Source organism: Oncorhynchus masou, chromosome 29, assembly GCF_036934945.1.
Source record: "Oncorhynchus masou masou isolate Uvic2021 chromosome 29, UVic_Omas_1.1, whole genome shotgun sequence".
NCBI lineage: Eukaryota > Metazoa > Chordata > Actinopteri > Salmoniformes > Salmonidae > Oncorhynchus > Oncorhynchus masou.
The window spans coordinates 72208701-72232488 of NC_088240.1; the positions used below are offsets into that span (position 1 = coordinate 72208701).

Here is a 23788-nt window from a genome sequence, read left to right on the forward strand (position 1 = left end):
TCAGGCGATTTTTTTTTAAATGTATTTGTAATAATGACAATTACAACAATACTGAATGAACACTTATTTTAACTTAATATAATACATCAATAAAATTAATTTAGCCACAAATAAATAATGAAACATGTTCAATTTGTTTTAAATAATGCAAAAACAAAGTGTTGGAAAAGAAAGTAACAGTGCAATATGTGCCATGTAAGAAAGCTAACGATGAAAATAAAACCTAATATAACTCAAACGGAAAGTATTTGCATTTTTGTGCAGTCCAGGCAGTGCTGAGAGGGATAGTTTGTCCTGCTATTTGTTCTGGTTGGATGTCTCAGAACATGAGTCTTCAATATTCACAGGTAAGAAGTTTTAGGTTGTAGTTATTATAGTAATTATAAGACTCTCTCTCTATACGATTTGTATTCCATATACCTTTAACTATTTGATGTTCTTATACGCACTTTAGTACTGCCAGTGTAACAGTATAGCTTCCATCCCTCTCCTCGCTACTACCTGGGCTCGAACCAGGAACACATCGACAACAGCCACCCTCAAAGCAGCGTTACCCATCGCTAACCATTTCACATCGGTTACACCAGCCTAATCTCGGGAGTTGATATGCTTGGAGTCATAAACGGCGCAATGCTTGAAGCATTGCGAAGAGCTGCTGCAAAACGCACAAAAGTGCTGTTTGAATGAATGCTTACGAGCCTGCTGGTGCCTACCATCGTTCAGTCAGACTGCTCTATCAAATCATAGACTTAATTATAACATAATAACACACAGAAATACGAGCCTTAGGTCATTAATATGGTCGAATCCGGAAACTATCATCTCGAAAACAAAAGTTTATTCTTTCAGTGAAATATGGAACCGTTCCGTATTTTATCTAATGGGTGGCACCCATAAGTCTAACTATTCCTGTTGCATTGCACAACCTTCAATGTTATGTCATAATTACGTAAAATTCTGGCAAATTAGTTCGCAACGAGCCAGGCGGCCCAAACTGTTGCATATACCCTGACTCTGCGTGCAATGAACGCAAGAGAAGTGACAATTTCACCTGGTTAATATCGTCTGCTAACCTAGATTTATTTTAGCTAAATATGCAGGTTTAAAAATATATACTTGTGTATTGATTTTAAGAAAGGCATTGATGTTTATGGTTAGGTACATTCGTGCAACGATTGTGCTTTTTTCGCAAATGCGCTTTTGTTAAATCATCCCCCGTTTGGCGAATTTGGCTGTCTTTGTTAGGAAGAAAAAGTCTTCACACAGTTCGCAACGAGCCAGGCGGCCCAAACTGCTGCATATACCCTGACTCTGTTGCAAGAGAAGTGACACATTTTCCCTAGTTAAAATAAATTAATGTTAGCAGGCAATATTAACTAAATATGCAGGTTTAAAAATATATACTTGTGTATTGATTTTAAGAACAGCATTGATGTTTATGTTTAGGTACACAGTCCTTTTTCGCAAATGCGCACCGCAGGACACGCTAGATAAACTAAAAAAAATCATCAACCATGTGTAGATAACTAGTGATTATGATTGATTGATTGTTTTATATAAGATAAGTTTAATGCTAGCTAGCAATTTACCTTGGCTCCTTACTGCATTCACATAACAGGCAGGCTCCTCGTGGAGTGCAATGTAAAGCAAGGGGTTAGAGCAGAGGTGGGCAAACTTTTTGACTCGCGGGCCACAATGGGTTCTAAAATTTGACAGAGGGGCCGGGCCAGGAGCATTTGGAGGGAGTGTTTGGGCCGGATATACTAAAGCATTAAATGTAGTGTTTGCAAACCTCATAGCACAGTAAGAACACTACAACCCAATTTATTAACTGTCTTTCAAATGTGAAAAATAGCCCTTATCAGTTAATAAATTTGTCTCAAGGAATATGCAAGATATGGCATTTGCATACTATTTCGGAGATACTGGGAGGAGGAAATGTAAATAGATTAAAATAACATACGCACTGTGATTTATCAAGATTGCGTCTGTTTTTAATAAGTTTCAATCGAAGGTGCAAAGTTAAAGAAATCAACATTTATTGAAAAATGGAATCACTTTCAACATTCAAAACATATGATTACACAACGAAATACTCAAGCTCAATAATATCTACTTGTGTTAAACTCCGCAAAATCATGGATGGATTGTCCTGACCGCGCGCTCTACAAACTCTCCACGGACGCCCTCGCCTTCACGCGCAAACAGTACACGTGTATCGTTGCCAAGCACACAGACATAGGCTGTATTAAATATCAGCTGAAAATTTAAATTTAAATTAAGAGCGATGTGCGGCGTGTTAATTAAGCTACTGTACCGCAGCTGTGCGTAAATGCGCATTGCTCTTAATTAAAAGACGCACTTCCAAACTTTCCATATGCATTTTTTCATAACACAGCAGAAAAACTCACCATTTCAGTGGGAACAGTGTTGTTGGTCTCCCTTTTTTGCCAGTGCATCAAAGTCTGGAGTTAGTTTTGTTGTGGCAATTCTCTTGACAGATCTGAGGTGTTGGTCAGTTAACTTGGATCTGTGATGGGCTTTGTTGATTTTCATGACGCTAAACGTCTGCTCACACACGTAGGTCGAGCCAAACACCAGCATCTTCTGCGCCGTCCTCCGGAGGTTTGGAAACGCGGTCTCGTTAAGTGAAGCGTAAAAGTCATTCAGTTTAAGAGACTTGAACTTCTCCTTTGAGACGGAGTCAGACTGAAGATCGATCAGTTCCAATTGCAGCTCTTGCGGTGCTGATTCGGGGTCTTGTGACAGGGGACAGGACACCAGTTGAAGTGACTTGTCAATTTTTTCAAAATCACAGAACCGACGGCAAAATTCTCTGTGCAGATCGTCCAGTGATTTGCAGTATTTCTTCGCATTTCGGGCGGCCTCTTTCTGCACGGCTAGTGTGGGGAAATGTGCGAAGGATTTGTTTGACATTTGCCTGGAGAATAAAACCAGCTTGGATTTGAAGGCTCTCACATTTGTGTACATGTCGTGCGCAAACTGATCTTTCCCCTGTAGCTTCACGTTCAGCTCATTCATGTGTGAAAATATGTCCACAGCAAACGCAAAGTCACAAAGCCAGTTTGTGTCGCTCAGCTCGGGGAATTCTTCGGATTTCCCCATTAAATTAAAAAATGAGCGAATCTCGTCTTTGAGCTCCCAGACTCGTTGAAACACTTTCCCCAAACTTAACCAGCGGACGCGAGAGTGGTAAAGTAGGTCCTGGTGATCCGCATTAGTTTCTTCCAGGAACGTAATGAACTGACGATGATTAAGTCCCCTTGCTCGTATGAAGTTAACAAGTTTTACAACTGGATCCACGACGTGATTAAGCTGCAATACAGACTTACACAGAGACTCCTGATGAATGATGCAGTGAAGTAAAATAACATCCTGGTCAGGGTTTTCTTCTTTCACTTTATCCTGGATTCTTTTCAGCAGCCCGATGGTTTTTCCAGTTAAATTTGGCGATCCATCCGTGGTGACATTGGCAAGTTTACTCCAAGGTAGCTTCATTCTCTCGATGACAGCAGACACCTGTTCATATAAGTCCTCTCCTCGCGTTTTCCCTTTCAGTGATTCCATGCTCAAAAGCTCCTCCGTTATCTCAAAACTGTCGTTAATCCCTCGGATAAAAATTAGGAGCTGAGCAGTGTCTTTTATGTCGTTACTTTCATCCAGTGCTAGTGAATATAACTTAAAGGACTCCGCCTTTTTGTTTAACTCGCTTTGCTCTCCGGACACAAGAGACCTGCTGTCTCTACCATGCACTCTTTCAAAAACTCGCCTTCGGAGAAAGGCTTGCTAGCCTTTGCTAATTTGAATGCCAGCAAATAACTTGCCTTGGTACTTGACTCATGAATTGCAGTTTGTCGGTGAAAAAAGTTCTGTTGACTCTGTAAATTAGCTGCCAACCTCTGAGCAGTAGCCGCCCGTTCTTGTGTTGACTGCTTGCTAGCATAGTTTGCATGCTTCGTGGCAAAGTGACGGCTGATATTGTACTCTTTGAAAACCGCAACAGCTTCTTGGCATATCAGACATACAGCCGTTGATCGGACTTCAGTGAAGAAGTATTTTGTTGTCCACTCCTTATTAAACACTCGGCATTCGCTGTCCACTTTCCTTCTCTTTGGTCCGCTCATTTTCACAGAAGGGCTTAATGGTGACGTGAAACGAAGTGAAAATTAAAGTGAAATAAAGAGAAATACGCGCCACTCCAACAACGGTCAATGTGTTTTGAGTGCGCCATCTATTGGGGAAACGTGGGCATTGCAGGGAAAGGGGAAAAAAAGGAGGTTTTTACTATAATTTGGACAAGTTCGGCGGGCCGGATTAAAAAGCCTAACGGGCCGTATGTGGCCCGCGGGCCGTAGTTTGCCCATGTCTGGGTTAGAGCGTTGGACTAGTTAACCGTAAGGTTGCAAGATTGAATCCCCGAGCTGACGTTCTGCCCCTGAACAAGGCAGTTAACCCACCGTTCCTAGGCCGTCATTGAAAATAAGAATGTGTTCTTAACTGACTTGTCTAGTTAAATAAAGGTGTAAAATAAATAAAATATATATACATTTTAAAAATCCGCCAAATCGGTGTCCAAAAATACAGATTTCCGATTGTTATGAAAACTTGAAATCGGCCCTAATTAATCAGCCAGTCTGATTAATCGGTCAACCTCTAGTAGAGGATGCATCGATTCCTCTGACGAAGGCCCTAAAAATGTTCAAAGACCCCAGCCATAGACTGTTCTCTCTACTACCGCATGGAAAGCGGTACCAAAGTGCCAAGTCTAGGACAAAAAGGCTTCTCAACAGTTTTTACCCCTAAGCCAGAAGACTCCTGAACAGGTAATCAAATGGCTACCCAGACTATTTGCACTGTGTGCCCCCCCAACCCCTCTTTTACTATACATTCATGTACATACTACCTCAATTGGCCTGACCAACCAGTGTTCCCGCACATTGGCTAACCGGGCTCTGAATTGTGTCCCGCCACCCACCAACCCCCCTTTATGTTACTGCTACTCTCTGTTCATCATATATGCATAGTCACTTTAACCATGTCTACATGTACATACTACCTCAATCAGCCCGACTAACTGGTGTCTGTATGTAGTCTCGCTACTTTTATAGCCTCGCTACTGTTATTTTTCACTGTCTTTTGACTGTTGTTTTTTTATTTCTTCACTTACCTATTGTTCACCTAATACATTGTTTTGCACTATTGGTTAGAGCCTGTAAGTAAGCATTTCAGTTGTATTTGGCACATGTGACAAATAAACTTTGATTTGCATCTCAGTGCAAGAGGCGTCACTACAGTCCCTGGTTCGAATCTAGGCTGTATCACATCCGACCGTGATTGGAAGTCCCATAGGGAGGCGCACAATTGGCCCAGTGTCGTCCGGGTTTGGCCGGGGTAGGCCGTCATTGTAAATAAGAATTTGTTCTTAACTGACTCGCCTAGTTAAAAGGTTACACACACAGTTATTTTGTTGGCATTTACGCATGTGCCCATTACCAGTAAAACATATTCAAAACCTATTTATTTCACTTACTTGCTGTGCTGTTTCGTCGTTCATTTGTTAATTCTCAACCGGGATTTCATCATACATGTCAAGCAGTGAAGTGTCAAATCTGTCTGTCCGTGGCCTCTTCCACGGTGTCCGTTTCCATCTTGTCCAGCTGTGTATATTTCACGTAAACCGTGTTTCTGGTCTGCATCGAAGTAGCGGTCCTTGTACCTAGCATCGAGCATGGTGGTGACAAAGTAAAGAGGCTCAGAGAGAATGTCACCTAATCGCTTATTCACAGCCTTGAGTACTTTTTTATGTTTTAACCCCCCGGTCTGTGTCGGCAGTTTTATTGAGTAGGCGTTTCAATGCCATGACAGAGGGTATCACGTCAGATGCAGACGCATTTGATTAGCTTATTTCTTGAGTCAGTTGTTCAAATGGTGCTTGGAGTGTGTTCATGTTTCCAAGTTACAAACATGTTCTCAAATGCCATTGAAATGGCAGCAGTATGAAAACCAGCACATTCTTGAGCATGCAATACGGCTTTCCTCAGTACGAAATCCTCATCGACCCACTGTGCTGTCAGACTCAGTATGCTCATGGGGCTGACGTCGCTGGTCCAAATGTCAGCCGTGAAGCTAATAGCAGTGACGCCCATAGCAAGTAGCTCATAGATGCACAGTATTGTTGAAACGTACAACTCCGGTAGGGCAACATCTGAAAAATAGTGTGTACAGGGACTCGACAGGTCGGCAAAAGCCAACATCATCCACGACAGAGGACGGTTGATTGTCAAGGGCAATGAATTCCATTATATTGGCGTTAATGGATTTCGCATTTGAGTTGTCTCGCTGAAATTTTATAACTCTTTCATATGACTGCTCGACTTGAACTTGTTTAGTTGGTGTTAGTGTACTTAGTATTTTTCTGATTTTGTTCTGTGTAGCGCTGTATTTTTTGTGGCGTTATTATGTCATCTACTTGTTATATAGGTATCCACGTCAGCTTTGACATCGGTTTTGCACATCAGCGTTAAACTAGACAGAGATCGAGCCGTTGCCGATGTTGCCATTTTTAGTTAATATCGGACGATTCCGATATGCTCACCGATATATCGTGCATCCCTTATGTAGCTTAAGTAGATTTTGTTCTTCACTCGCATAGTAGCAACCTGTCCTACTCCCAAACAAAAGCCTGTGACTTGTCTGACAATCAATCAATGTGATTTGGTTTAACTAATTTATCTCTACGTGGCTGGGCAAACAAGTGGCGGTGGTAGCTCATTTTTTCATTTGGTTATCTATCACTGATCAGAAATATTTAGTATTCAATTATGTAGCAAAAATCAAGTGTATTAACCATTTTCTTTTGAAAATAAAAACGTGAGCTTTTAATAATTAAACAATAAATAGATTTTCTGCCAAACATCGATGCATGTTTTATTCCAAAATAACTGCATGAAGCCTATGCCTGATTAGGAAAACATTTATCAGTATCAGCAAGGCACAGTAGCAGGGCAGTCATAGGGTGTAATTTCTTAGGGTGTATCGGTGTTAAAAGATGCCATTGGAATAGGGGTTTCTCCTAATTCTGTGATGCGCTGCCAGTCATGGTCTTGTGGATCATCATTCTCCCGAGTACACTCCAGCATATTCGTAATGAAACATTGAAATCCCCAGAAAAATGTGTTTCATCATGGCCACAAATTTCTCTAGGCCAGACAATATTGGAATCCTGGTGCCGCTAGTGGCTGCAGCTGCTGAGAGAGCGCAGTAGTAAAAGGTATGCAGACACACAGAATTATTATTTAAATGTTTTATTTTACACAGCACGGCAAGCCCGAAACCCAGTGGGCCGAATCAATTCTTAAAATTTGAGGCTGAATTAAAACTAAGAGAGAGGGGTGGAGAAACAGAGCTGAGGGTGGAATAAGAAAGGAAGGGGTAGAAAGGTGGAGGGAGGTGGGAGCGAGAGCAAGCTGAAGAAGGTAGGGGAGAAAGGAAAAGAGGGTGAATGAGATGAGGTAGATATAGAGAGTGGGAGAGAAGGGCACAAGGAGAGACGTTAAGAGAGAGTAAGAGGTAAGAGATACTCCATGGAATGAAGAAGGTTCACTTGTGGAGTTTGCCCTTAAACAGGACCTGACCTGCGTCAGTGAAACACCCTTCTGTGGGAGATGTGAATGGACAATATTCACAACAAGCAAGTGACTGTGTGGATGGATACTGCCATAGCAACAGCTTTAAAGTGATAGTAACAAACAAGTAGGCCTACTAACTATAGTCAAACGGACCACCTGAAACCCCTTCCTCTCTCGTAAACTTTCCCCATAGACACTGTGATAGCGGTACACAGACGGTGCCTCGAGGGTCATCTCTGATGAAATATGTGTTTGTTGCGTGCTGAAAGGAGTACACTGGATTTGGGAGCTTTAACTCTAGCTATAACTTATGGGTCTCATTATTCAGACGGTTGGTCTGTAATATTCCAATTCTGGATAGCAAGGACCACTGCTGCAACCACCATGCTTCACCGTAGGGATGGTATTGACCAGGTGATGAGCAATGCCTGATTTCCTCCAGACTTGACATTCAGGACAAAGAGTTCAATCTTGGTTTCATCAGACCAGAGAATCTTGTTTCTGATGGTCCGAGAGTTCTTTAGGTGCCTTTTGGCTTTTGTCTGTCCACTCTACCATAAAGGCCTGATTGGTGGAGTGCTACAAGATGGTTGTCCTTCTGGAAGGTTCTCCCATCTCCACAGAGGAACTCTGGGGCTCTGTCAGAGTGACCATCGGGTTCTTGGTCACCTCCCTGAACAAGGCCCTTTCACCCCCGATTGCTCAGTTTGGCCGGGCGGCCAGCTCTAGGAAGAGTCTTGGTGGTTCCAAACTTCTTCCATTTAAGAATGATGGAGACCACTGTATTCTTGGGCACCTACAATGCTGCAGAAAGTTTTTGATACCCTTCCCCAGATCTGTGCCTCGACACAAGCCTCTACAGACAATTCCATCAACCTCATGGCTTGTTTTTTTGCTCTGACGTGCAGTCAACTGTGGGAATTTATATGGACAGGTGTGTGCCTTTCCAAATCATATTCAATCGAATTCACCACAGGTGGACTCCAATCAAGTTGTAGAAAGATCTCAAGGATGATCAACGGAAACAAGATGCAACTGTGCTTAATTTCATGTCTCATAGCAAAGGGTCTGAATACTTATGTAAATAAGGTATCTTTAAGGTAAATAAGGTCAATTTTAGCAAAAATTTCTAAAACCCTGTTTTCTTTTTGTCATTATGGGTATTGTATGTAGATTGATGAGGAACATTTTTATGTAATCCATTTTAAAACAAGGCTGCAACGTAACAAAATTCGGGAAAGGTAAAGGGGTCTGAATACTTTCCGAATGCACTGTAAGAGTACAAGAGCAATATGCGAACCTGCCGGGATAAGAGGTCACAATCCTGTCCTTCAAACACCAACCTATCATTAACTAATACAGTACAGTGCATTTCAAAAGTGCCAAGTCATCCACAGCAGCAATACATTCCAGGTAAACCATTAAAGTAAAGAAGTTATGGATCAATTCAATAAAATCTGCAATGGTGTATTTAGCCTACACATTAGCTTTTTTTGTAGATGGGAATTACCACAGTAAAGGAATTACACTGACTCAGATGTTTAATTCTAAAATATATGCTAAAAAAACACATTTCAAAGATTAACAAACCATACAACTATGCATAAGAACAACTTAGAACAATTTAAAATAAAATTTCACTAAAACACATTTACTGAAAGAACCGTGCAGATGCAATTTTCAATTTCTTTTTTTTACCTTTCTGTTTTTGTGTGACTATGTTTCCCAGAAACTCAGAATTAAGAAGCAATGATGTCTGCAGAAAGAATGGGTGTCAGCTGTGACATGACCCCTTGTGTTTGAAAAAAAACAACACATTTTGGTTATTGAAATACAGTGGGTAAAGTGGATTTACATCATGGGTCATTGACCTATAATATTCAGAAATGCATAATTATGGATATGAATATCATTCTATTCATGGCAGGGGTCACGTTATAGTTCAGAAATAAGCATTTTCAAAACGCAGACCATTTAATTTATTTATCTGTTATTTTACCAGGTAAGTTGACTGAGAACACGTTCTCATTTGCAGCAATGACCTGGGGAATAGTTACAGGGGAGAGGAGGGGGACGAATGAGCCAATTGTAAACTGGGGATTATTTGGTGACCGTGATGGTTTGAGGGCCAGATTGGGAATTTAGCCAGGGGTTACCGGGGTTACCTCCCCTACTCTTACAATAAGTGCCATGGGATCTTTAATGACCTCAGAGAGTCAGGACACCCGTTTAACGTCCCATCCGAAAGACAGCACCCTACACAGGGCAGTGTCCCCAATCACTGCCCTGGGGCATTGGGATATATATTTTTTAGACCAGAGGAAAGAGTGCCTCCTACTGGCCCTCCAACACCACTTCCAGCTGCATCTGGTCTCCCATCCAGGAACTGACCAGGACCAACCCTGCTTAGCTTCAGAAGCAAGCCAGCAGTGGTATGCTGCTGATAAAAACAATCTGTGTTTTAAACCATTTCACCTATGTTTTATATTGAAAGTCAGTGGGTTTTTTTTTGCTTCAACAGAGTGATCAGGGGTGTGTTTTCCTATAGTTTTTCTTCACAAAAATACATTCCGCTGAAAATTAAGCTATTTTCTTCAGATGACAACAGAAGTGCAACGCTATTACATTCTGACCACACCGCTCATGTCGCGTGAGCTGCAAAATAAATTTAAACATACGTTATTCAATTATTGCACCCACACTGCTTGGGTGCGCCAACGAGCGTCTGCGTTGCCAAGCACTAAAATAGAAGTTCTATTTATGACTCTGAACGCAGTGCAAGTCCTGCCTCTCCCATCTCCTCCTTGGTTTATAGAAGCAGATACCCACGTGCCATCTCCTCATTGGTTATACCCACGTGGGTGATTGAAAGATCTGAGTGCGGTCGGTCGTCATGGTAACTATGAAAGTTAGATACCAATCGCTATATAAAGTCCAAAGAAGAAAAGGCCTGGAAGGAGGAGAGATGACTAGAAACGATTCGGTTGGAACGTTTTATGTGTGGATCAATTGTCAGCGTAGAGGACCTTGTGCATTTCAGGTAAAGTAACAACTCAACGTTTATATCCCAGGACAAATTAGCTAGTAACTGCAAGCTAGCTAGCTAAATTACCATAAATGTTTAATGCTTTTAGACCGGTCCCCAAATTAATCCAATTGGTTCAGAGTTTGTTTTGATATTTTAACCTGCGTGTCGTAATCGTGTTTGGTGTGCGCAAAATTAATTTGCACGCGGCCGGTTTGAGTATGGTGTTAGGATAGCAGCCACACAAGTAAATGAGCATACAATGAAAAAGCAAGGTTTCTTTTGCAAAACCTATGCATGGCCATAATATTTCTAATGTTAATCATATAAATAATGTAGCCAGATACATTGTCATGTTTTTTTTTAAAGTTAATCTTGCATTTTGCTGGAGAAATGTAGACTACACCGAGAAAAGTACCAGAGAAAAGGTGCTCCACACCAGCTAGAGCGCAGTCTGCTGATTGAAAGTCTGTTCGTGAATTCACATCCGAGTGGAGAAGTGCAACTGAAGCACAAAATTAATCTGATGCTGAGCAAAAATGACAATAGGCATATTAGATCTGTGTTTATAAACGCAAGATTTTTTTTTTTAAATATTTAATGTTCTGTGTGAAAAAACAGAATTCAGAGTTGACGCTGAACCCCTGCATGGGGATGTATCCTGAATAGGTACAAAGGTAGGACTATGCAATATCCTCATTTTGCATATTATTGTAATGAGTTCCGCCCCTAAACAAGGCCACATATGTTTTGTCCGGACCAGACCAAATCTGAAACAATCATAGATTTCTATGCTTCGTAAGTTTGGACATTACAGTACAGCAAAGTAGAGCACACTAGAGTATAGCACAGTAGAGTTTATAGTAGTGTGCGCTACTGTACAGTAGTGTACTTTTCTTTACTGTTTTCTACTGTACTGTACAGTCCAAACTCAGATTTGGTCTGGCCAGGGCGGACTGACCAAATTTCAACTACTTTTCAACGTCCATGGACATCCGGTATTTGTCGGTGATGAGTGGGCGAGGATGCTTGTTACAGTAGATGGAAACACAGGGTAGGTGTCAGTAAGGGCTGGGAGAGGTGACATCTGGAGAGACAGAGAGACAAGAGAGTGCAAGGGAAGGGTTGTCCAGACTGTTTTCACAGTCTTGCTTTGAGTACCAGACGACAGAAAGATAAAATAACTGTTCTGAGCTGAATAACAGTATGCCAGTGGAAGGAAGAACAGTAGCAGGTGACCCAACTGTGGTTTGGTGACTATAATTTTGAAACAGAGTTAATAGTTTTAGTCACATGATAATTCATAAACAAACTTGATATCAGTAACACTAATTAATTGGTATGTCTACCTTTACTTGTTACTTCTGTGAACTTTCATTATCCTCCCTCAAAAGGGAGAGAAATTTTAAAATATCTTACACCGATGTAATTCCGTAACCAAAAACGCACAAGGCTTGGTGCCTTGCAAGGCAAGGTAAATAATTTCTCGAAAACGAAATATAAGTGCTGATGTTAACTAGTTAAATAATGGTTAAATAAAATATAAGTTGGCAGGGGTCTTTACTTTCACATTGTGTTTTGATGCATTTCCAATACCTTTTAAGACTTTCTGATAGATATTGTCGAAGACCCATTTTCCATCTATTTGACCAGAAAACAAAGCCTCTGCGTATCCCTAATTTTTAGGGTGGAATATGGTTGAAAAATGTTTATATGCCTTACTTTCTAAAAAATAGACCCGGCTTTCATTTGAAATGCTCCTACGAACTTCACATGTTGATGGTCATGGGTCCTTTTATTTGGAAATGACCATATGCTTTCAGTTTAAGTGAGTACAGGGATAGTAGTTTGTAAACAATGTAAACATTGCTTTGGTGGGTTTGATTGAATTCCAAGCCTTGGGAATGTATGTGGAAATGTACAAAAGCTACAGCAGAACAGTCATTAACCAATCCATCAGTCAAGTTGTGTCTCTGTACGCTCTCCCCTCCCCGTCATAAGACAAATCTATAAAGCTCATCATATATAAAATATGCATAATGAAGAGATGTTTTTATTCATAGGATGATAATCTAGTACAGTACAGGCACGGATCAAGTCTTGCTTAAGTGATTTTTTTTTTTTTTTTTTAACTAGGCAAGTCAGTTAAGAACAAATTCTTATTTTCAATGACGGCCTAGGAACAGTGGGTTAACTGCCTGTTCAGGGGCAGAACGACAGATTTGTACCTTGTCAGCTCCGGGATTTGAACTTGCAACCTTCCGGTTACTAGTCCAACGCTCTAACCACTAGGCTATGCTGCTGCCCCGTGATGTAGTAAGGTCTATTTTAACAGCTGCTGTCCCTCTTCCCTCCCCTCACCTACACTGACATAGTGTAGCTACCTACACTTTCTTATCTTGACATGCTAAAATGTTGTCATCTTTCTCCTTGAAAACACCTTTACACTTAACTTGATTCATCTCCTTATTTATTTTCTTCCTCTGTTACCTTGCTTTTCAGTGTCTTTCTGTCTCCTTCTCCATTAGCTCCCTCTCAGCTGAGTTAAGCAGGTCAGCAGGCTGCCGAGGAAAAAGCAGCACCAAGGAGAGCAGCCGCTCACTGCAAACACACTCACACAGAAACATGCATTTCTCTCACACACACACACCCACCCACCCACTTCTCTCACACCGTTCTGCATCTTCCTGGTGCATCAATAACATGCTCACTAGGCTTGGGCGAAATCCAGATTGTCATACTTTTGGTCATGTAGTGTATGTGGAAGCCTGCTTGTCCAACACCTTATTCCAAAATCATGGGCATTAATATGGAGTTGCTGCTATAACAGCCTCCACTTTTCTGGGAAGGCTTTCCACTCGATGTTGGAACATTGCTGCGGGGACTTGATTCCATTCATCCACGAAAGTATTAGTGAGGTGGGGCACAGATGTTGGGCGATTAGGCCTGGCTCACAGTCGGCGTTCCAAATCATCCCAGGGTGGCAGTTAGCCTAGTGGTTAGAGCTTTGGGCCTGTAACTGAAAGGTTGCTGGTTCAAATCTCAGACCCACCAAACTTTACAGTTGGCACTATGCATTGTGTCAGGTAGAGTTCATCTGGCATCCCCCAAACCCAGATTTGCCCATTGGACTGCCAGATGGTGAAGCGCGATTCATCCCTCCAGAGAACACATTTCCACTGCTCCAGAGTCCAATGGCGCCGAGCTTTACACCACTCCAGCCAACGCTTGGCATTGCACAGTGGTTTTAGGCTTCTCTGAGGCTGCACGGCCATAGAAAACCATTTCTTGAAGCTCCCAACAAACAGTTATTATGCTGACGTTGCTTCCAGAGGCAGTTTGGAACTCGGTAGTGAGAGTTGCAACCAAGGTCAGACGATTTTTACGAGCTATGTGATTCAGCACTTGGCAGTCCCGTTCTGTGGGCTTTTGTGGCCTACCACTTCGCGGCTGAGCCGCTGTTGCTCCTAGACGTTTCCACTTCACAATAACAGCACTTACAGTTGACCGGGGCAGCTTTAGCAGGGCAGAAATTTGACCAACTGACTTGTTGGAAATATGGCATCCTTTGACGGTACCACATTGAAAGTCATGGAGCTCTTCAGTACTGGCCATTCTACTACTGTTTGTCTATGGCGATTGCATGGTTGTGTGCTCTATTTTATAGACCTGTCAGCAATGGGTGTGGCTGAAATAGCCCAAATCCACTAATTTGAAGGGTTGTCCACATACTTTTGTATATATAGTGTACCTTCATACTGACCTTGTGCCATGTCGAGACATTCGGTAATCCCGGCACTGAACACCCTCTCTGCTGTTACCAAGCAAATGCTTGATTTTGGAAGACACTAACTAGCTACTAAATAGCAAACCAAATGCACAACTGCAGAGCATTTAGCACATTTTAGACAGTCAGCTTAATAGTTAAAAGATATCTGGCTAGCAAACATTTAGTTGTGAATTCCATACTGTAATTAGATCACCTGGTGCATGCTGCACAACAGTGAGTGACTCACAAGGATTCAGTCACTAGTTGTTGTGTGCTTGTAAACAAACACCACGTGACTGGGGACTACCATAATCTTCATAATAACATGACAGGTGAAATGAAGAATGCAATGTTCTTTCTCTCCTAATGTATTGCACAAGTTGACTGCAGGTATTTACTTAACGTATAAATAAGTAAATAAATAGTTAATGGTATTGAAAAAACCATCCTGTGGCTTTTTCCACAGGATGATTTTTCAGTAACATGGAAGTAGACCACAGAGCCACTGACAAAGTTGGTTATACCATAAGTAAACAAGCACCCGTTACGGACTGAAAGGTGTCATGATTAAGGCCCTAGCCAGGAGGTCACGTTAATTTTTCCTAGCCAGGCGGACACATGTACTGGCCCTAGTCATAGTGATGTCAAACGTTTTCTAACCATAAAGCTGATCAACATTCAAAGTGAACACTAACCAGCCATAAGTTCAGTTGGGAGGGAGCTGTGCTACAGAACAACTAGTATCTATGGTTGTCCACAAGATCCAATGATTACAGAGTCCACCTTACACTTAGAGTGATTATGGACTGCTCTGGCAACAACATAAGTCTGGCCCTCTCAGAGTGACAGTGAGATGTTGACTGTGATGAGTGGAGTTGCTCCCTCAAGTCCAGAGTTCTTCCATCCTGGTTAGTAGGAACCAAAGGTGTGCAGGCTTTTGTTCCAGACAAGTGCAAACACATTAAAATAAAAAAAGGTTTTGGTGATATATTGATTAGTTGAGTCAGGTGTGTTAGTGCTGGGCTTTAGCAAAAGTCTGCCCTTCACATTTTGTGAGTCTTCAGACTCAGGGTTGAACAACATTTCATTTCTCCAGTCCACTACCTCCAGTAAAGGTAAATGGACAGACTGGAGCCCCAGACCAGCCAGGCTTAGCCCAGCAGTGACTCACCTCAGGGAGGGCACACACCCAGAGCCCTGTCCACCACACCGTCAGCTCTCCAACAGGCCCAGCACTGTTCAGAAAGGCCACTGTGCCTACCACTACACAAACAAGGGCAGGGGAACATGGCATCATGCCTAATAAACCACTCATAAATAAAACAAACACACACAAAATCAACCACCCCAATGACACCATGTACACCCATATATAGTAGAGGTCGACCGATTATGATTTTTCAACGCCGATACCGATTATTGGAGGACCAAAAAAGCCGATACCAATTAAATTGGCCAATTTAAAAATAAAAAAAATTGTAATAACGACATTTACAACAATACTGAATGAACACTTATTTTAACTTAATATAATACATCAATAAAAATAAATTTAGCCTCAAGTAAATAATGAAACATGTTCAATTTGGTTTAAATAATGCAAAAATAAAGTGTTGGAGAAGAAAGTAAAAGTGCAATATGTAAGAAAGCTAACATTTAAGTTCCTTGCTCAGAACATGAGAACATACGAAAGGTGTTGGTTCCTTTTAACATGAGTCTTCAATATTCCCAGGTAAGAAGTTTTAGGTTGTAGTTATTATAGGACTATTTCCCTCTATACCATTTGTATTTCATTAATCTTTGACTATTGGATGTTCTTATAGGCACTTTAGTATTGCCAGTGTAACAGTATAGCTTCCGTCCCTCTCCTCGCTCCTCCCTGGGCTCGAACCAGCAACACAACGACAACAGCCACCATCGAAGCAGCGTTACCCATGCAGAGCAAGGGGAACAATTACTAGAAGGCTCAGAGCGATTGATGTTTGAAACGCTATTAGCTAGCCATTTCACATCGGTTACACCAGCCTCATCTCTGGAGTTGATAGGCTTGAAGTCATAAACAGCGCAATGCTTGACGCACAACGAAGAGCTGCTGGCAAAACGCACAAAAGTGCTGTTTGAATTAATGTTTACGCTACTGCTTCTGCCTACCACCTCTCAGTCAGATACTTAGATACTTGTATGCTCAGTCAGATTATATGCAACGTGGGACACGCTAGATAATATCTAGTAATATCATCAACCATGTGTAGTTAACTAGTGATTGATTGTTTTTTATTAGATAAGTTTAATGCTAGCTAGCAACTTACCTTGGCTTACTGCATTCGCGTAACAGGTCTCCTTGTGGAGTGCAACGAGAGAGAGACAGGTCGTTATTGCGTTGGACTAGTTAACTGTAAATTTACAAGATTGGATCCCCCGACCTGACAAGGTGAAAATCTGTCATTCTGCCCCTGAACAAGGCAGTTAACCCACCGTTCCTAGGCCATCATTGAAAATAAGAATGTGTTCTTAACTGACTTGCCTAGTTAAATAAAAGGTGTGGGGGGGTAAATAAATAAATAAATAATCTGCAAATCGGCGTCCAAAAATACAGATTTTCGATTGTTATGAAAACTAGAAAATTGTCCGTTCCGATTAATTGGTCGACCTCTAATATATAGTGTAAATACACCTACATACTGGAAATGACCCAGCGCCTCCTCAAGAGCCAACATTCTGAAATTGTGGAGGGAGGTAAGCTTTCTGGAATTTATTCAGGATTCATGACAATCAGCAGATCTAAAGGCTCCCCTCTCCATCCCCTGGTCAGGAGCCAGGGCTGAGCACTCCTCTACCTGCCAGCCAGTGGTGAAGGAACCAGTGTAGTGTGTTGCCTTTAATTAGTAATTTATGAGATATTCGAAAAGCAGAGAAAGGTGCATTAAAGGGGACAGGAAACTAACAGGGGCAGGGCAAGAGAAAGTGAGAATGAGCCTGGCGTGGTCATTTCTGGAAGTTCCTAATCAAAAACACTGATCTTGGATCAGGTGTCTTATTCCTCGAACTGCACAAACACCTCTGGTACGATTCTACCAAACTGATAAGTAAACAGGTGTCTTTCCTTCGGTACAGATGAATGAAATAGGATGGCGGACAGACATGTAGGGAGATCGGTCAATGAGTGAATGAATGAAGTACAAAAGCAGCTCTGCATTTTAAGTTTAGCTTGGGCAGGGTAAACTGATCCTAGATCTGCGCCTAAAGTTGGGCCCTATAAAATCGGTTATATATTTTGCCTGATTACATTTTGGTTCTCTCCCCAAAATCCCCTTTCTCTGTTTTGTTTTTCAAGGTTTCCGTTTCCCCCAATATTTTCAGGTTAACTATCAAAATCACCTTTTTTTAATAGAAAAACTACTAAATTGGATTGAATTGTACACAAAAATGCTTAAATTACAGGAAAATCACAGGAAAAGTTTGAGAAATGTTTATTTAATTCCAGTGCACACCTAGAATGAGTCTGTTTAGTGTGTTTTGTAGCACACGTGATGGTGAAGTTTGCAAAAACAAATACCCACGCGATTGACGCAAATAATCATCTTATTCTGCCAAGAATAGGCTACATTGGAGTTAACATTTAATTGAGAAGGTTTTTGGGAAACCTTTATCTACCAGAAGACTTTTCATTAGCATCATCGCTAACGGCTACACAAAGTGGCGCACATACACAAACTGGGAATTCTTGTTGCCTCCTTAGAAAGTTGCAGGAAATACGAATCACTATTGCATTCGGTTTATGTCTTATGATAAACTTGGGCTGATTAATACATTTGTGTTGATTCCCTACTAAGTTCAATAAATGTTTTAATATTGTTGAATTCCGTTTTAAAAAGGATAAGTAACAAACGCAACCACATGTAACATATTGATTAGCATTAGTTATTTATTCTATAAAACCGATCAGAATTCCGAAGAATGCCCAAGTCATGTCGGAAAAAGATTTTTCCGGGGTGGTGATGTAATATGGAGGACCCGGCAAGCCAGCCTATTCCCTATAATTTAAACTCGAACAGAAATACAGTAATTTCAAATGAAACCAATCATTTGCACTCATGACTTTTGGTTTCAATTACATTTTCAGCCAATTTACAACCAAATACTTTACGAATTTATTGTTACAAATCAACTTGCAAGGTTGCTAGCCAACTAGCCTGCTAATGTTAGCTCTACTAGCCTGATAACGTTATCCCTACATGCCTGCTAACATTACGTTAGCACTACATGAGTCGGCCAGTTGATATTAACACCTAGCTTACAGCTACATTAAAGTAAACCAAAGTTTTGGAAATACATAACACCATCTAATTATTATCAAAGAGGATTAGATATATGGAGTAATCTTAGCTAAACATATAACATTAGCTGGCTGGCTAGCTAGCTATTAGCCTAGCCAACCACCACGGTTATGGTCAGCAAGCTAGAACAACACAGCTAAAACATAACCACAAAGCAAAGAGAGCAGAGACGTACAGATTGATGGCTGGGGACCATGGTAAACTATTTTACCAGAGTGTGCAAAGCTGTCATCAAGGCAAAGGGTGGCTACTTTGAAGAATCTCAAAAATAAAATACATTTTGATTTGTTTAACACTTTTTTGGTTACTAAACTCCGCAAAAAAAAGACATGTACTTTTTTCAGGACCCTGTCTTTCAAAGATAATTCGTAAAAATCCAAATAACTTCACAGATCTTCATTGCAAAGGGTTTAAACACTGTTTCCCCATGCTTGTTCAATGAACCATAAACAATTAATGAACCATGCACCTGTGGAACGGTCGTTAAGACACTAACAGCTTACAGACGGTAGGCAATTAAGGTCACAGTTATGGAAACTTAGGACACCAAAGTGACCTTTCTACAGGCTCTGAAAAACACCAAAAGATAGATGCCCAGGGTCCCTGCCCATCTGTGTGAATGTGCCTTAGGCATGCTGCAAGGAGGCATGAGGACTGCAGATGTGGCCAGGGCAATAAATTGCAATATCTGTACTGTGAGACGCTTAAGACAGCGCTACAGGGAGACAGGATGGACAGCCAATCGTCCTCACAGTGGCAGATCACGTGTAACAACACCTGCACAGGATCAGAACATCCGAACAGCACACTTGCAGGACAGATACAGGATGGCAACAACAACTGCCCAAGATACACCAGGAATGCACAATCCCTAGGCTGAGAGAGGCTGGACTGAGGGCTTGTAGGCCTGTTGTAAGGAAGGTCCTCACCAGACATCACCGGCAACAACGTCGCCTATGGGCACAAACCCACCGTCGCTGAACCAGACAGGACTGGCAAAAGGTGCTGTTCACTGACAAGTCACGGTTTTGTCTCACCAGGGGTGATGGTCGGATTCGTCTTTATTGTCGAAGAAATGAGCGTTAAACCGAGGCCTGTACTCTGGAGCGGGATCGATTTGGCGGTGATCTGGGGCGGTGTGCCACAGCTTCATCGGACTGTGCTTGTTGTCATTGCAGGCAATCTCAACACAGTCGTTACAGGGAAGACACCCTCCTCCTTCATGTGGTGCCCTTCCTGCAGGCTCATCCTGACATGACCCTCCAGCGTGACAATGCCACCAGCAATACTGCTCGTTCTGTGAGTGATTTCCTGCACGACAGGAATGTCAGGGTTCTGCCATGGCCAGCGAATAGCCCCATCTCAATCCCATTGAGCACGTCTGGGACCTGTTGGATCACAGGATGGGGGCTAGGGCCATTCCACCCAGAAATGTCCGGGAACTTGCAGGTGCCTTGGTGGAAGAGTGGGGTAACATCTCACAGCAAAAACTGGCAAATCTCGTGCAGTCCATGAGGAGATGCACTGCAGTACTTAATGCAGCTGGTGGCCACACCAGATATGGACTGTTACTTTTGATTTTGACCCCCCTTTGTTCAGGGACACAATATTCCATTTCTGTTAGTCACATGTCTGGGGAACTTGTTCAGTTTATGTCTCAGTTGTTGAATCTTATGTTCATACAACTATTTACACGTTAAGTTTGCTGAGAATAAACGCAGTTGACAGAGAGAGGACTTTCTTTTTTTGCTGAGTTTATATGATTCCATATGTGTTAATTCATAGTTTTGATGTCTTCACTATCATTCTACAATGTAGAAAATAGTTAAAAATAAAGAAAAACCTTGGAATGGGTAGATGTGTCCAAACTTTTGACTGGTACTGTATAGTAACCACCAATCAACTACTTAGTGGTCTTGTCTGCAGCTGTCAATTAACCTAGAAGAGACGCACTAGTTTTCAAACAGACTGAGCATTTCCACTTCAGTTACTGGTCTGTACCACAAGGCTGTGCTTTAATTCTGACTTGGTGGGTATCATGATTGATTTATAGATGACAACCCTCACCTCAGTTCATGAAATATACTTTGATTCACATCTGTTCAAGAAAAAAAGGTATCCTGAAAAGGAGGATATGGGTTAAATGGAAGGAGAGAAGGGGGGGAGAGAGTGGAAAGGTTGTCGGTTTCTTGAAGCTTGCCTGGTTGCTTCTGGCTACAACAAGGTGAGAAATTGGAACTGTGGGATTACAGTTGTGTCCTTCGGTTTTTTAGATGCTGTGCTTTCCCCAATAGTTATCGTTCAAAACTAGATGCCATTTTTTTATTGGTATGCTAATTACTGTAGTTAATACATGAGTTGATTCCTCTTTGAATCATTACATGTAATTATACTCGCTCACTTAAATGACTGATGACAAATGTACATGCGATGCCATTGATCGAATCCATTCCAAGCATTCCTCCATTGCAAATTGATCTAGCCATTCACTTGATGCAGATTTTACTGACTGACCTAGCATATCCTTTGCCTTCTCTCACATTCAACATTTTCCAGTTTCCATAACATTACCTTAGAGGTTCTGAGAGTTATAAACACAATTCTAAGAACACAAAGCTGATCAGACATGAATTGGCTGAAGAAGGAGAGGTTTAGTAGCCAACTATGTGGTTACATTGTGCAGGTAGCCCAGTCTGAAACTCAAACTTTGCTGAGACACGTGCCAGTCAAGGTGGGGTGGTAATGAACCAAAGGTTGCAAGCATATAGTCTGTAACCAAGAGAGCATCATTGAACGTACTGGTACACTCACCAGTGTGTCCCCCAGATTGTATCTTCAGATGGCCCCAAAATCAGTATCCAGTGGCACCTAAAAACAACATTTTTGATAGAAACTAATTGAAGATAAGATACAGGGCAACATATCTAGGCTGAGATGAGGGTGATTTTAGGGGGGGGAAAACGCACGTGGGCAACTTGAGTACTGATTGAGGTAGTGAAGTTGCTGTGCATCAGGAAATGGGTTCATTCAGAGCCAGATCAAAATCAAATGTACTTTTAGAGGGCTGAGAAGTGGGGTGGGGTTGTCCTCTCAGAGAGAGATAGACACTGAGGACAAAGTCACATTGGGACTGCTGGACAGGAATAGAATAGGGAGGGGGAAAGGCGTGTTGGGCAGGTTTAACACGGGTCTGACAGGCTGCAGTTCAATCAACCCCGGTCCGAATAGCGTTCCAGGCCCTACTAAAGCCCACAAGCAAACTTTCACTCTAGAGTAAACTCACTGAACCTGTTTCCTTCCAGTCCCCCTCTAACACACTTTAAGGGCATGTGCTCAAAGGGGACTGCCTCAAAAACTGTGGGCTATGGACTCTGCCTTCTCTGTAACAGGCAAGACACTGCTTACGCTGTAAATCAAGTTTTCCACCGTGTAAACGCTGGGCGTGGGAGGTGGGGAACTATGAACTTGTGTGCGAGTGGGTATCCCCTGCTTCCCCTCCCTAAGCTATCAAACTCAGGTGTAAATCAATAGATGAATGGGGAAGGCCCCCTCAAGTGGTCTCTCCAAAGACAAACAAGCGATAGGTTACCTCACCAGTGCCAGAGAGCATGGGAAGGGAGTGGGGGGCCAAGCTACTACCTAGGTTAAAGTTACTAGATTCAAGTAAGAGTCCAAATTACAGACAGACACCCCCACCATCATAATGATCCCTTACTAGGCTTCAAGACATGCACACACACTGACTTGCACCTGCAAATGCCAGCACAAACTTTTCACACATGCTCACCGGTAAAACAGCGGCATGCCCTTTGACTGGACCAAGTGCTCATGAGCTCTAATACATATTTGCAACATGACCGGAAAGTCATCCTTGTAGGCGAGCATCTCATCATCCCGGAATCACACTCCCACAAACACTCAGCTTGACTGACACATAAAACAGCACCTCTTCACACAGTCAGTATTTTGGTGACCAGTCAACACCAACTTGCTGCACTTCAGTTATGTCAAGGTTCGATACAATGAAGTTAGTCAGTCCATTCACAACAGCGTGTCACTCTGCTACCGGTACCAAAATAAATCTTGAACAGAGCTTTTCTCTCACCCCAAATTGAGAGGGAAAGAGAACTAGGAGAGGGGGGTGTACAGGCCTACAACATGAAGCTATGGTATGGAGGGATGTAATGCACACTCAAATTGGTCTTTCAATATCTTGGCAAGAGAATGTATCACAACTGTGTATTCAGCAAAGCTTTTGACCAAATAAATGTGTCATTGTCACATGCAGTCAAATGCTCATAATGTGGTTCAGAATGCTAAATGGAAATCATCCATGCAACTTGGAAATACAGTATTTACTGAGAATCATCCATTTTAATGCTCCAAATGTATGAGGACATGCAAAACTACAAGAAAGAATCATGACTCGGTAGCTGAGAGACAATGTCAAACTGCACCCAACCTTTCACCTAAAAACTAACGAGGGAATGATTTTTCTGGTTAGGGTTAACAAACATGATGGACGAGGATGAGGGATACATTCATTAAGATCAAAATACATCAAATTCTGATGGCGTACAAATATTAACGACATATGCATTAACGTGTAATAACTGTTTCACTTCGGTGCAGTGGTAACAGTAAGAGAATGATGACAATATGGTAAGGACAGGGGAAAGTGAATCCATTTTGAACCGGCATTTCTACTTCAGCACCACAGCAAGGGCTTGCTCATAATGCTACATGGAAATCAAGGGTGTAGGCACTGAGATTTATCCAGGGTATGACTTTGCGACAAAGGTTATTCAAAATGGAAAATATACTCCAACAAATGCACTATAACAGACTGCTTTTCATAGTCTTAGGTGGCAATTGTCAGAAACTGCATGTCACTCCCAATTCACACACGTGTGAACGTATGAAGATCCAAGGGTTGTAATGTCATCCTTCATACCGAAATCAAAACATATATAATTATGACATTCTTTAATGTATCGTTTTTTCTTGA

At 41.8% G+C, this 23788-nt stretch overlaps 1 protein-coding gene across 1 annotated transcript in view; it reads right to left on the reverse strand.

Annotated features, from left to right (window-relative positions):
• LOC135520439 (dual specificity tyrosine-phosphorylation-regulated kinase 1B-like) overlaps positions 1-23788 on the reverse strand; it is an 83684-nt gene that overhangs the window by 58262 nt on the left and 1634 nt on the right. The gene's annotated exons all lie outside the window — the stretch shown is intronic.